Below are 12595 nucleotides of genomic sequence, written 5' to 3'. Positions count from 1 at the left end.
AGTGGTGTCCCTGACTTGCCTGTGCATACTGCGTTTTCCTGAGCAATGCTCATTTATGTTTTTAAGCTACTATTGAACTCTTTTATTTTATGCTTTCCGGTGGTTTATAGAGAAATATCAGTGAATTAAAACTGATAATTTCACTGTTTCAAACAATGAAAACAATTTCACTGTTTACTGTGAAATGACGTCATTCTTTTACGAAATGACGTCATAATCCCAGCGAAATTCTTTAGTTAAACTCTTTAACAATGCATATTAACTGTGTAAAAAAGCATTAAAAAAAAAAGAAAATTCGTTGGATTAGGTGGATTATCGATTTTTATTCACTCGTGATCATAAAAATATATATTTTCACTCGTGGCTGCGCCACTCGTGATCATATTATTTTCTATGATCACTCGTGAATTAAAATCGATAATCCACCGAATCCAACAAATATCCTCTATATAATTACAACACAAAGTGAACATAAGCTGTTACATATAAAATCGTCTAATGTGTTATTATTTTTGTCTGCATTTAGTATGAATGGCAAGGTGTAAACATTGACTTCATTTCGCCATAGACAAAGAAACCCAACAGTGCTAAAATTGGTACAAGAACTACATAATTTTTCAACTTGTGAATGGAATAAAAATATGAAAATTGATGGGGTAATTGTGATTGTTAATGGGTTGAGGAGGTATAAAAAGGTCACATGGACATAATCAGAATAACATAAAAATCTATAAAATTGTAAGTATCAAATTAACAATTAAAAGACCATAAACACTCAAAATAAAAGAATATTTTGTACAATATTTCAAAAAACAAGGGCTGTTTGTAAAACATGCATGCCCCCCATATGGGCTGTCAGTTGTAGTGGCAGCCATTGTGTGAATACGTTTTTTGTCACTGTGACCTTGACCTTTGACCTAGTGACATGAAAATCAATAGGGGTCATCTGCGAGTCACGATCAATGTACCAATGAAGTGTCATGATCCTAAGCAAAAGCGTTCTTGAGTTATCATCCAAAAATCATTTTAATATTTCGGGTCACCGTGACCTTGACCTTTGACCTTGTGACCTCAAAATCAATAGGGGTCATCTGCGAGTCATGATCAATCTACCTGTGAAGTTTCATGATCTTAGGCATATGCGTTCTTGAGTTATTATCCAAAAATCATTTTACTATTTCGGGTCACCGTGACCTTGACCTTTGACCTAGTGACCTCAAAATCAATAGGGGTCATCTGCGAGTCATGATCAATGTACCTATGAAGTTTCATGAGCCTAGGCCCAAGCGTTCTTGAGTTATTGTCTGACAACCACCTGGTGGACGGACCGACAGACCGACAGACTGACATGAGCAAAGCAATTTACCCCCTCTTCTTCGAAGGGGGGCATAATAAAGTTAACACATAAAAAAATCAATGTTCCTTTTAGCAATATCCAAAATTTCAACGCTAGATGTGGTCTGGTAATATAGATTTTTCAAGATACACACTGCTCTTTTTTTTTGTTTTGTGTGGATCAATATATTCAACACATGTTCATGCACCATGTAAGTGTGTGTGTGTGTGTGTCATATGAATAGAGCATTTTGTATCTCGTTAAATCTGTTTGTCCATACGACATCTCGCGTAGCTATTACACTGAACATACACAAATCCTTATACTTTTTTTCCTAAATCAATCAAACTGTTCCATTATTAAACACAAGCCCAATGGTCCTTCACAGAAAATTATCTATATGTTGTAAATGGAATAAGAGGGCCTGAAGTGCTCACATGAGTGTAGAGATAAGACTTCATGCCATAGTTTGTGACATCACTTTAAATATTCTGATTAGCTTACATTATGGTTGAGTCATAAATCTGGCCTTTAGAATGATAACAAAGTTTGTTTAATGTTTGAACTGGTGACCTAGTTGTTCGAAGCATTTGGCATAAACTTAACCTAGAAAATGTCAAGATAAACATTCTGACCATGTTTCATCATGTTTTAGTTATGAAAATAGGGACTTAAGACCTTGTTTATTGTTTAACATGATGCCTTTATTCAAAGTCGGTCTAAATATTGTCAAATAAACTTTTGGACTAAGTTTTATCAAGATCGAGTCACAAATGTGGCCTCTTAAGTGTAAACACGGATTATCTATGATTTGAATAGGTGACCTAGTTTTTGGATGCATGTGACCCAGACACAAAATAGACTTGATATTGTCTAGATCAACAATCAAACCAAGTTTCATCAAGATTCGATGAAATATTTGGCTTCGAGTAGGGTAACAAGCCAACCGATAACACAGCACATAACACAATCCCTGACAAAGGGTGTCTCACTTTGAGACATTTGTGTTTAATTTAGCTACAAAAACAAATGTGTTAATTTGCAATACATATCACTAAGGAGTCTTCTGGGATCAGCAGCCAAATTCTTGATGCACTCAATAACTGGCTACTGACACTACAACTATCATGTGCTTCTATTTACCATTAAAATTACGTCACATAGGTCATAATTGATCTTTACAGTTGATATCATGATCTCCTCAAAATAAAAAGTTATCTTATGCAAAGCTACAAACACCACAGAGCCCATCTTATGTATAGATATCAGTTTAAGTCAGAAATGATGGTAAATGCTGATAAAAAGTGTTTTGTTGTTGTTGTTGTTTTGTGTTTTAATATAGCTCTGTATGTTGAATCTAAAATGCTTATTTGAAAATAAGCGTGAAACTTTCGCATTTTCTTCACATTTCTTTATAAGAAACAGTAGTTTTTCGCTGAGCCACTAAAGTGTAATATGATACCTGCTTAATTAATTGCAGAGCAGAATCCCAGTTTAGTTTTATAAACTGGGTCTTTGTTTAAGATTGACTGCATCAAAAGTCTTAGAATATTAAGACTGGGTCTCCTGAATGCTTTGTCACAGTGACTCCTTTTGCAACGGCAAGGGGACTTACCTATTGAGAGAAAGTGGCTGAGTTGCAGTTGGTCAACGTAGTTCTCTGGGCTTGATCTTATGAGGATAAGGCCCCTGCGAACAGATTAAAAGTTGTTAGTGCATCCCAGAAACGTGTCCCATGTAAACCAAATTATTCAATGCATTATAAAATGGCAAATATATTGGAAGTCAATACATGTTGTTTGAGTAAACAAATTATAAGAAATACATCATGTTTGAAGGCTCTTGATACAAATGGGATATACATACACTAAAGACTTTATACAAACATAGCCTACTATATACTGCACACTTGATACAACATGTTCCATTTGTCTTAAAACAATATTTATTAAGTGAAGTTCAACAGCAAATAGGTGGGACGGACATAAGGAAAGATGGAAGGAAGGTAAGACAGAATTACAGACAAGGACAAACCTATATGACTGCCCCCTACGCCCATTTAAGCAATACAAAATGGCGGCTTTTACGAATATTTACAATTACCTAATGATTATTTTTCAAGTAAGCATCCATGATAATAGTATTATCAATATATAACACAAAACTTTTTAAATTGAAATTAGTAGTTAAACAACTGCACATTATACACAGTAAATTACGGTACCAATTTACTTTGTGGATGAGGTAATCTCGACACCTGGGCAGGAAAGGTTGGAGCCCCAGGTTTAGACTGGCTGCACCCTGCGGATAGGACTCGTTGAGCATTTGCCCCAAGGTCCTGGGCCAAGAGCAAATCATCCCCAAACCCAGGAAGTGTGCCTGGGGGTCTGGGCCTAGCTGACCAGAGAGTCTGTTGTTCAGCCTTGTACCGATCAATTATTGAATGAAGTCCTCTAGGAACCCGCTCTTAAAACAAAATTCAAGCATTTAAATAAATATTGAAAATAAATAAAAACAATATTTTAAAAATGTACTGAAGGCATTTAAATAATTGTTTAAGTGATATCAGATCAAGTGTTATACTGATATCAGATCAAGTGTTATACTGATATAAGATCAAGTGTTACACTGATATCAGGTCAAGTGTTATACTGAATCAGATCAAGTGTTATTTGCATTTGATTTACCAAGTTTGATCCATTTAAAAGCTTAGAATTCATATTTGATGCAAGATACTTTTCAGGCAGAAGAAATACTGATGTTAAGTGAACTATCTGAGTCTCATTCAGGGAAAATAGGACTTAATGTATGTGCAATCTGCACAGGCTAATCTGGGATGACACTTTAATAGGACTTAATGTATGTGCAGTCTGCACAGGCTAATCTGAGATGACACTTTAATAGGACTTAATGTATGTGCAGTCTGCACAGGCTAATCTGGGATGACACTTTAAAGACTCAATGCATGTGCAGTCTGCACAGGCTAATCTGGGATGACATTATAATAGGACTCAATGTATGTGCAGTCTGCACAGGCTAATGTGGGATGACACTTTAAAGACTCAATGTATGTGCAGTCTGCACAGGCTAATGTGGGATGACATTATAATAGGACTCAATGTATGTGCAGTCTGCACAGGCTAATGTGGGATGACACTTTAAGCAATAGGACTCAATGTATGTGCCGTCTGCACAGGCTAATGTGGGATGACACTTTAAGCAATAGGACTCAATGTATGTGCAGTCTGCACAGGCTAATGTGGGATGACACTTTAAGCAATAGGACTCAATGTATGTGCAGTCTGCACAGGCTAATGTGGGATGACACTTTAAGCAATAGGACTCAATGTATGTGCAGTCTGCACAGGCTAATGTGGGATGACACTTTAAGCAATAGGACTCAATGTTTGTGCAGTCTGCACAGGCTATTGGGGATGACACTTTAAGCACATACATTTAGCTGCAACCAGGCCCAAGGCAGAGATGGAGTCCCGACGCCAAAATGCCATCCCAAAGCCGGGAATTCCCGACAACAACTGTTGTTGAATTGCGTCAATCGCAGACAGCTAATCTGGTGTAAGGTTCACATTATTGGAAAGCAACATATTGAGGTCAGTCACATTAATACAAGAGTCAGTTTGAGCGACTCGTCCGGAACAATGTGTCGATGCCCTGCTCCGCTGTTGTAAGTGTTGATGTAGCCATCATGGGAGAAGATGTTGATAGGAGGTTTGCTAGGCTGACACAAGACATCTTCATGCTGAACTTTTTTTCATTATTTGTTTTATTTGTGTGGTCGGAATTGTCATTGACTTTTACTTTAATGACGTTTGTTTTGATGGCTAATAATGTCTGCTGAAAAAGAAATGACAAGCAAACTAAAGCCTAATTTTTTGGTGACAAATGAATATGCCCTGCCACAATTACTTTACACACCTGCTTTTTTAATTGCCAAACGTTTCCTGTATAATTGATATTTAGGATATCGCAATTAGAACTCACAATAGCGATGTATCAATATGTTACGTGCACAAACTTTAAATTGAAATTTGGGGTTTATAAGCCGCGAAAAATACATGGTAAAGTACACTTTGTAGCCAAATGTAATACTTATCTTATAACAACATAGAAATAACTAAAGTAATTTAAAGTGTGAGAATGTACAACTTTAAATATGCAACAATACAAATTTAAATCTGAGCATAAATAACCTTTAATGTTAGACTACAAAGTTTTTAATGTGATTTTCAGCAACTTTAATGTGAGAAAATACAACTTTTAATGTGACACTACTACTACAATTGTTAGACTGTACACCTTTAAATGTGAGAATGTATAACTTAATACGTGAGACATAACAAATTTAAATGTGAACCAATACCACTATATGACATATCATAAGAAACAATAAATGTGAATTTAATACTGTATGTGTATGATTACTTGATCTCAAGCATTTTGTCTATGGATTAGACAAAATTGCAGAAATACAGATGAACGTCTATGGTGAATTCAGTCTTCGACACTCTGATACTGAATCGGTATAAGTTGATTTCTTCGTTATATGGCCACGTTTTGTACGACAGACTACACTCCTGAATGCAGTAAACATAGTACTTTTGTTTTGCAAACATATGGGCTCTCATTTAAATAATAATCATATCCAATTATATGTGAACTAAACAATTTTTATAACACCAACGACTTCAAAACAATAATAAAACTTAGTTAAATAAGCAAATTAAGTCAGCAATTTTTATCAAAGACTTGGGCTAGAACAAGGAGCTAGCTACGTGAAGAGTTTATTTTAACTATTTTGAAATTGGGCCAATTTGGGAAAAACCAGGCTGTTTTTTCATTAACATTGTGAACATGTCTTTTTTTACCAAAAACAAAAACTTTAAATTGAGTGTAAGTGCTATCAATATTAATTTTACTAAGGTGCAACTTATAGAGCTTAATGAGGAAATGAACTCAATGTTGCAACCCATTCAAACATTTGGGGGGGGGGGCAAACCTTGAATTGAGAATTAAAGCCAGTAATTATGGAAAGTTAGATACTGTTAGGTTAGGAATGGGGCTGAAGTTTGGCCCCAACTTCGACAAAATAAATACCTCTTAAAGGTCTCATCTGAAGCTCAAGAAGCTAAGATTACATGCTGGCCTCGCTGATATTGCAAAGGGCTGAGTTTGAGTTTTGATAAACTTCAGGTTGAGAGTTGAAAGGATTACTGGACCATACAACACAACTGCTATCATTTATCAAAGTCTTCTTTTGCCTCGATTCAATGCGAGAACCTTTGGGCTCGGAGTGGGAAGTGCTCATAACAAAACCATTGTGTTCACTTTTAGCAACTTGTTTACAATAATAGGCAGTATTCGCGTCTGATGCACACTCCATGGATGTATCGTGCTCTGGGTGTTCACAACCAAGTCATTTTTTGCCTTTCTTTGTCAGCATGGATGTAGCGTGCTCTGGGTGTTCACAACCAAGTCATTTTTTGCCTTTCTATGTCAGCATGGATGTATCGTGCTCTGGGTGTTCAAAACCAAGTCATTTTTTGCCTTTCTTTGGCAGCATGGATGTATCGTGCTCTGGGAATTCACAACCAAGTCATAAGTGCCTTTTTCACAGCATGGATGTAGCGTGCTCTGAGAATTCACAACCAAGTCATTACTGCCTTTCTTTGTCAGCATGGATGTATCGTGCTCTGGGTGTTCACAACCATGTCATTATTGCCTTTCTTTGTCAGCATGGATGTATCGTGCTCTGGGTATTCACAACCAAGTCATTATTGCCTTTCTTTGTCAGTAACATTGCCAAAAGTCCGTTCTATTATGATATTTTGGCCGCTGAGAGGACAATCTGGGGCAGTCCGTAACCCTACTGTCGTCCAAACTATCAACAGCAGAAGTATCCCACTAGGAAAGCTTACGCTTTTATTGTTCTTTGATTTTCTCCCGTTCAATTTCTGTTTGTCCCATTAAGATTGGAACAAGTTATTGAACTTTATATTCTTCATGATATTTGTTGTGATGTTAAACAGCAACAAATGACTGTTAGCGTTACCATAACTACTGCTATAACTTTTCGTGTCGGTAACACTTGTCCCGCCCAGGCCCGCGCGGAACTCTAGCTTAACAAAACTACCAAGGCTGATGTGTGGAAAACTTGACAAGGGCAGAATCATGCTTAGAATTTCCTGCAGAATGGTGTTGTTCAACGATGCTGACTTTTTGAGGCAGGAGGTCAAGGGGGAGGAGTTAGAAGTCAGGGGAGGGGAAGGGTCATTCTGGACTGAGGCTCCTGCAGGCGGGACTGGTGCGGTTGCAGGACCAACTCAATATCAATGCTGGTGCTCTGCTGAAAACAACAACACAGTGGGTGATAGGAACTTGTAACAAATTATATTATAATCTATAACAAACTATGCCTCTTGACAGGTTGTGAAGGTTTTCAACTACATGAATTTCTAAACTGGCATTTTATTGGTTCCTTGTCCTTAATAGCATGAAAATAAATACAATTAAGTCATTTTGTATTAAAACAAGAAAAGTGCTGGCTAATGCTATACTTATCTCTAAATTTATATATATTATCTTTTCTACTTTTTTCAGAGATGTATATTCATAAGTTAATATGCAGATCACTAATGTTAGAAAGTGTCGTCCCAGATAAGCATGTGAAATTCACATCAGCTAATAAGGGAGGGTACTTTCTGACTAGACTGGATTTTCATAAAGAGGATTAATTGTTCAACGCAAAATACCTTTAAGAGGAAAGTGTTGTCCATGATTAGCCTGTGTGGACTGCACAGGCTAATCTGTGACAACAATTTAAGAACATGCATTAGGTCCCATTTTTCCACAGCACAGCTTATTTTCTTTTAGCCAATTTTTTGCTGCATAACAAAAAGAAGGAAAACCATCTTGATAAAAATTTTAATATTTTTAATTGTACTATTAATCACATTACTTTTAAAATGCCGTTGGATATGTTTTATTGTTAATATATGTTTCAATAAATGGGAGGCAACAATATTTTATTATTTAATGATAATATTAATGTCTCACCAACGTTGCAAAAAAACACACACACATATTATTTTACCATGCCTTTACAGATCTTTGATGGTTAAAATTTGTTTAAATTCACACGTGAAAACAGTTTTAAGTCAATCAACATGTAAGCTGTAAGACATAATAAGAGCACCGCCTTGCGGGTGCAGACCGCTCATCTATTTTTCTTTTTAAAGGTGAAGGGACCTATCTCAATTTCAATCACAAAGGAGGGAGGGGTGGAAGGGAGAGGGTGTATAGTGTGGGGGTGTGGTAATTTATAACATTATCTTCCAAAAATGAAAAAAAAAATGGAAAGAAAAAACATGTTTGTTTTTTTTTTTGGGGGGGGGGGGGTTGGGGCGGGGTATAGTGTGAGGGTGTGGTGGTCATTTATAAGGTAAAGGTAAAATTCAACTTGCCAGGTACAGTACCCTCATGATAGCATGAAAGTATTTGAAGTTTGAAAGCAATAGCCTTGATACTTTAGAAGAAAAGTGGATCTAAATACAAAATCTAACCATATATTCAATGTTACTAAGTCAAAGAAGGGCCATAAGTCCGTAAAAATGACAACCTGAGTTATGCATCTTGTCCTTTACTGTCCCCTTATGATAGTTTGCGAGTGTTCCAAGTATGAAAGCAATATCTATGATACTTGAGGGGTAAAGTGGAACAAAACACAAAATGTAACCAAATTTTCAATTTTCTAAGTATAAAGGGCCCATAATTCCATCAAAATGCCAGTCGGAGTTACATAACTTTGTCTGCACAGTCCCCTTATGATAGTTAGTAAGTGTTGCAAGTATGAAAGCAATAGCTTTGATACTTAAGGAATAAAATAGACCTAAACACAAAACTTAACCAAAATTTGCAATTTTCTAAGTATAAAAAGGGCACATAATTATGTCAAAATGCACGCCAGAGTTATCTTACTTTGCCTGCCCAGTCCCTTCATGATAGTAAGTAAGTGTACCAAGTTTGAATGCAATAGCATTTATACTTTATGAGAAAAGTGGACCTAAACGCAAAACTTAACCGGACGCCGACGCCAAGGTGATGACAATAGCTCATTTTTTTTCCAAAAAATAGACGAGCTAAAATAAATAGAACATTAAACAACTAAAGGGTAACAGCTCACTTCTGGTGCAGATCTACAGTTCTCTCCCTTGTTAGTTTCAGCTAAATGTCCTTCATGTTGAAATACGAGTACATGGAAAGGCTGTGTCACCCTCACAATGTTGCAATACGAGGACATGGCTAGACTGTGTCACCCTCACATTGCTGGACTTTGATTTGGCTGAGCCTTTCACTACTCCTTTGTCTTCTGTGCTTAGCAGTTGCTGTAACATTGAGAAAACCAATATGAAGTCTTTTGAACTAGTAAATAAGTAATACACCAGCAATTTTTTTGCCAAATTGAAACAAGAGTGCCAAACTGTCACAAGATACGCCCGTTTGAAGGTTTTGGACAACTTGATAGCTTTACCATTTGAGTGGCAAAATGATATATTTTTGAAAATTAAGCAGCACATATTTGAACTTGACCTAGATATCAATTAGACACAACTTCTGACCAAATTTGGTAAAGACAGGATGAAAACTACTTCAATTAGAGAGCGGACACCATGCTAAATGCTTGAAATGCATTAAGTGACCTAGTTTTTGACCCAGCAAGACCCATATTTGTTCTTGACCTAGATATCATTTAGACTCAACTTCTGACCAAATTCAGTGAAGATCAGATGAAAACTACTTCAAGTAGAGAGCGGACACCATGCTAAACGCTTGAAATTCATTAAGTGACCTTGTGACCTATTTTTTGACCCGCCAAGACACATATTTGTTCTTGACCTAGATATCATTTAGACACAACTTCTGACCGAATTCGGTGAAGATCGGATGAAAAATACTTCAATTAGAGAGCGGACACCATGCTAAATCCTTGAAATGCACTAAGTGACCCAGTGACCTAGTTTTTAACCCAGCATGACCCATATTCGGACTTGACCTAGATATCAACTAGATGCAACTACTGACCAAGTTTGGTGAAGATCGGATGAATACAATTTGAATTAGAGTCCGGACAAAGTGGCGCCGTTGAAAATGCACTAATTGACCCTATGACCTAGTTTTTGACCCGGCATGACCCATATTCGAACTTGGCCTATATATCAACTAGATGCAACTGCTGACCAAGTTTGGTGAAGATCGGATGAATACAATTTGAAATAGAGTCCGGACAAAGTGGCCCCTTTGAAAATGCACTTATTGACCCTATGACCTAGTTTTTGACCCGGCATGACCCATATTCGAACTTGGCCTAGATATCAACTAGATGCAACTGCTGACCAAGTTTGGTGAAGATCGGATGAATACAATTTGAATTAGAGTCCGGACAAAGTGATGCCTTCCGCCCGCCGCCCGCCCGCCGCCCGCCCGCCCGCCAAGGGGTTTCACATAATACGTCCCGTATTTTATACGGGCGTATAAAAAGTATCTGTACCACACCAATGAGGAAAATTAGCGTAATAATATCAAACATAAAAAAAATTCTATCTTTTAATTTGGGAATTATAGGTCTTTTTAATTGCATGGAGCTTAATTGCACAAATCCCATCAAAATATATTCTTTGACATGCGTTTTTGTTGAAATGTTCAGTTTCAGTGCTCATTTTATTAGTCCACTTGCATATAAGGAAGTGCCTATTACGTGTACTTTATAAAGATGGAAAGAGCAGGCTTTTCACATACACCTTGGAGTAAAAATTATGTTACAGGCCATTTGCAATTAATAACTATCATCTGACAATACTAGTTTGCCTGTACTTTGATGACGCCCATTAATCTATATTTTCACAGTTACCAATAACAAAACAATATTTTGTCCAAGTTAATTTTAAACATTAACTGTGTTTAATATGATGTTTTACGAACAAAATACAGGTTGAATTTTTCAATTTTGTGAAAAAATGAGTAGCCAACTCTTTAAAAATCGCAAACTCCTTTAAATTGGGAAATATTGAGCTAAAATTTGTATCGCTCAATAATTATTCTTAATTTGCATCAACATGTACACCATCGTCTCAATTACCACTTTTTAATAATATTGTTTGTTAAACCATATTTTTTCTAATCAGAATTTATAAATACCAACAGACTGGAAGCGGACTAAATGAGCCATATTCCTTGAAAACTGGGCTCAATGAATGTGTATAGCATCGTCCCACATTAGCCTGTGCAGTCCTCACAGGCTAACCTGAGACAAAACTTTCCACCAAGACTTGATTTTAATTTAGAAGAAATTCTCTTCAAAGCAGAAAGTGTCATCCTTGGTTAGTATGTGTGCACAATGTACAGGCTAATCGGTTGATGATACATTACATGCATTAAGCACCCTTTTCCCATAACAAGGCTCACCTGGTATCATCTTGTACAACTCTGTAACAAACTGTAGGGGGATTTACTTTGAGCCTCATTCTGAGAAAACAGGGCTTTATAAATTGTGCACTAAGTGCACTAGCCTATAGAGCCACACAGGCTTATCAGGGACAACACTTTCCGCTAGACTGACATTTTCTTTAAGAAGAGACTTCCTATATACAAAAAATTGCATAAATGCTGAACGTGTCATCCATGATTTTCCTGTACAGACTACACAGGCTAATCTGGGACCACACTTTACACACATGCATTTAGTCCCTGTACAGACTACACAGGCTAATCTGGGACCACACTTTACACACATGCATTTAGTCACTGTACAGACTACACAGGCTAATCTGGGACCGCACTTTACGCACATATATTTAGTCCCTTTATCCCAGAGGGAGGCACATATGTTTCTTGAAAAAACACTCAACAATAAACTGTGAGCAGACTTAACTTAAGTTTGTGCAATGAGGCCGGAGTCATTCTAATAGCTAGGGAAAATTCTTGGTGTTTTGACCACAAATTGGGACATTGTGTTGTTGGTTTTTTTATTACAAATACTATACAATCCAGAATAAGCGTTTTCAATATTGCATTTAATAAGGTTCAATTATTAGAGTTGGGTATAGAGATAAACTTGATATTGTGATAAATTTCTTTTACTTTACCTTCAATTGGGAATTTTAGGCAGTTGTTTGGGAAAAATACATAGTTCCAGCATTTGGTATGGGGCCGATTTTGGCCACAATATTTGACAAAAAAACAATA

At 36.7% G+C, this 12595-nt stretch overlaps 2 long non-coding RNA genes across 3 annotated transcripts; both read right to left on the bottom strand.

Annotated features, from left to right (window-relative positions):
* Positions 1-2860: 2860 nt before the first annotated feature.
* LOC127876036 (uncharacterized) lies at positions 2861-5126 on the bottom strand. Its single transcript, XR_008047609.1, has 3 exons — positions 4791-5126; positions 3561-3802; positions 2861-3025 (listed from the first exon to the last, which is right to left on the bottom strand). It is a non-coding gene; the product is annotated as an uncharacterized LOC127876036 (long non-coding RNA).
* A 4-nt stretch (positions 5127-5130) lies between these two features.
* Positions 5131-9734, bottom strand: LOC127876040 (uncharacterized). 2 transcript variants are annotated; one of them, XR_008047612.1, is made up of 4 exons: positions 9537-9734; positions 6452-7700; positions 5780-5931; positions 5131-5191 (listed from the first exon to the last, which is right to left on the bottom strand). It is a non-coding gene; the product is annotated as an uncharacterized LOC127876040 (long non-coding RNA). The 2 variants fall into 2 exon arrangements; XR_008047614.1 differs by lacking the exon at positions 9537-9734 and adding an exon at positions 8107-8161.
* Between the last annotated feature and the right edge of the window lie 2861 nt (positions 9735-12595).

Source organism: Dreissena polymorpha, chromosome 1 (genome assembly GCF_020536995.1).
Source record: "Dreissena polymorpha isolate Duluth1 chromosome 1, UMN_Dpol_1.0, whole genome shotgun sequence".
Classification (NCBI taxonomy): Eukaryota; Metazoa; Mollusca; class Bivalvia; order Myida; family Dreissenidae; genus Dreissena; species Dreissena polymorpha.
The sequence above is the reverse complement of the archived record's forward strand: the minus strand, read 5'-3'. Positions and strand labels throughout refer to the sequence as shown.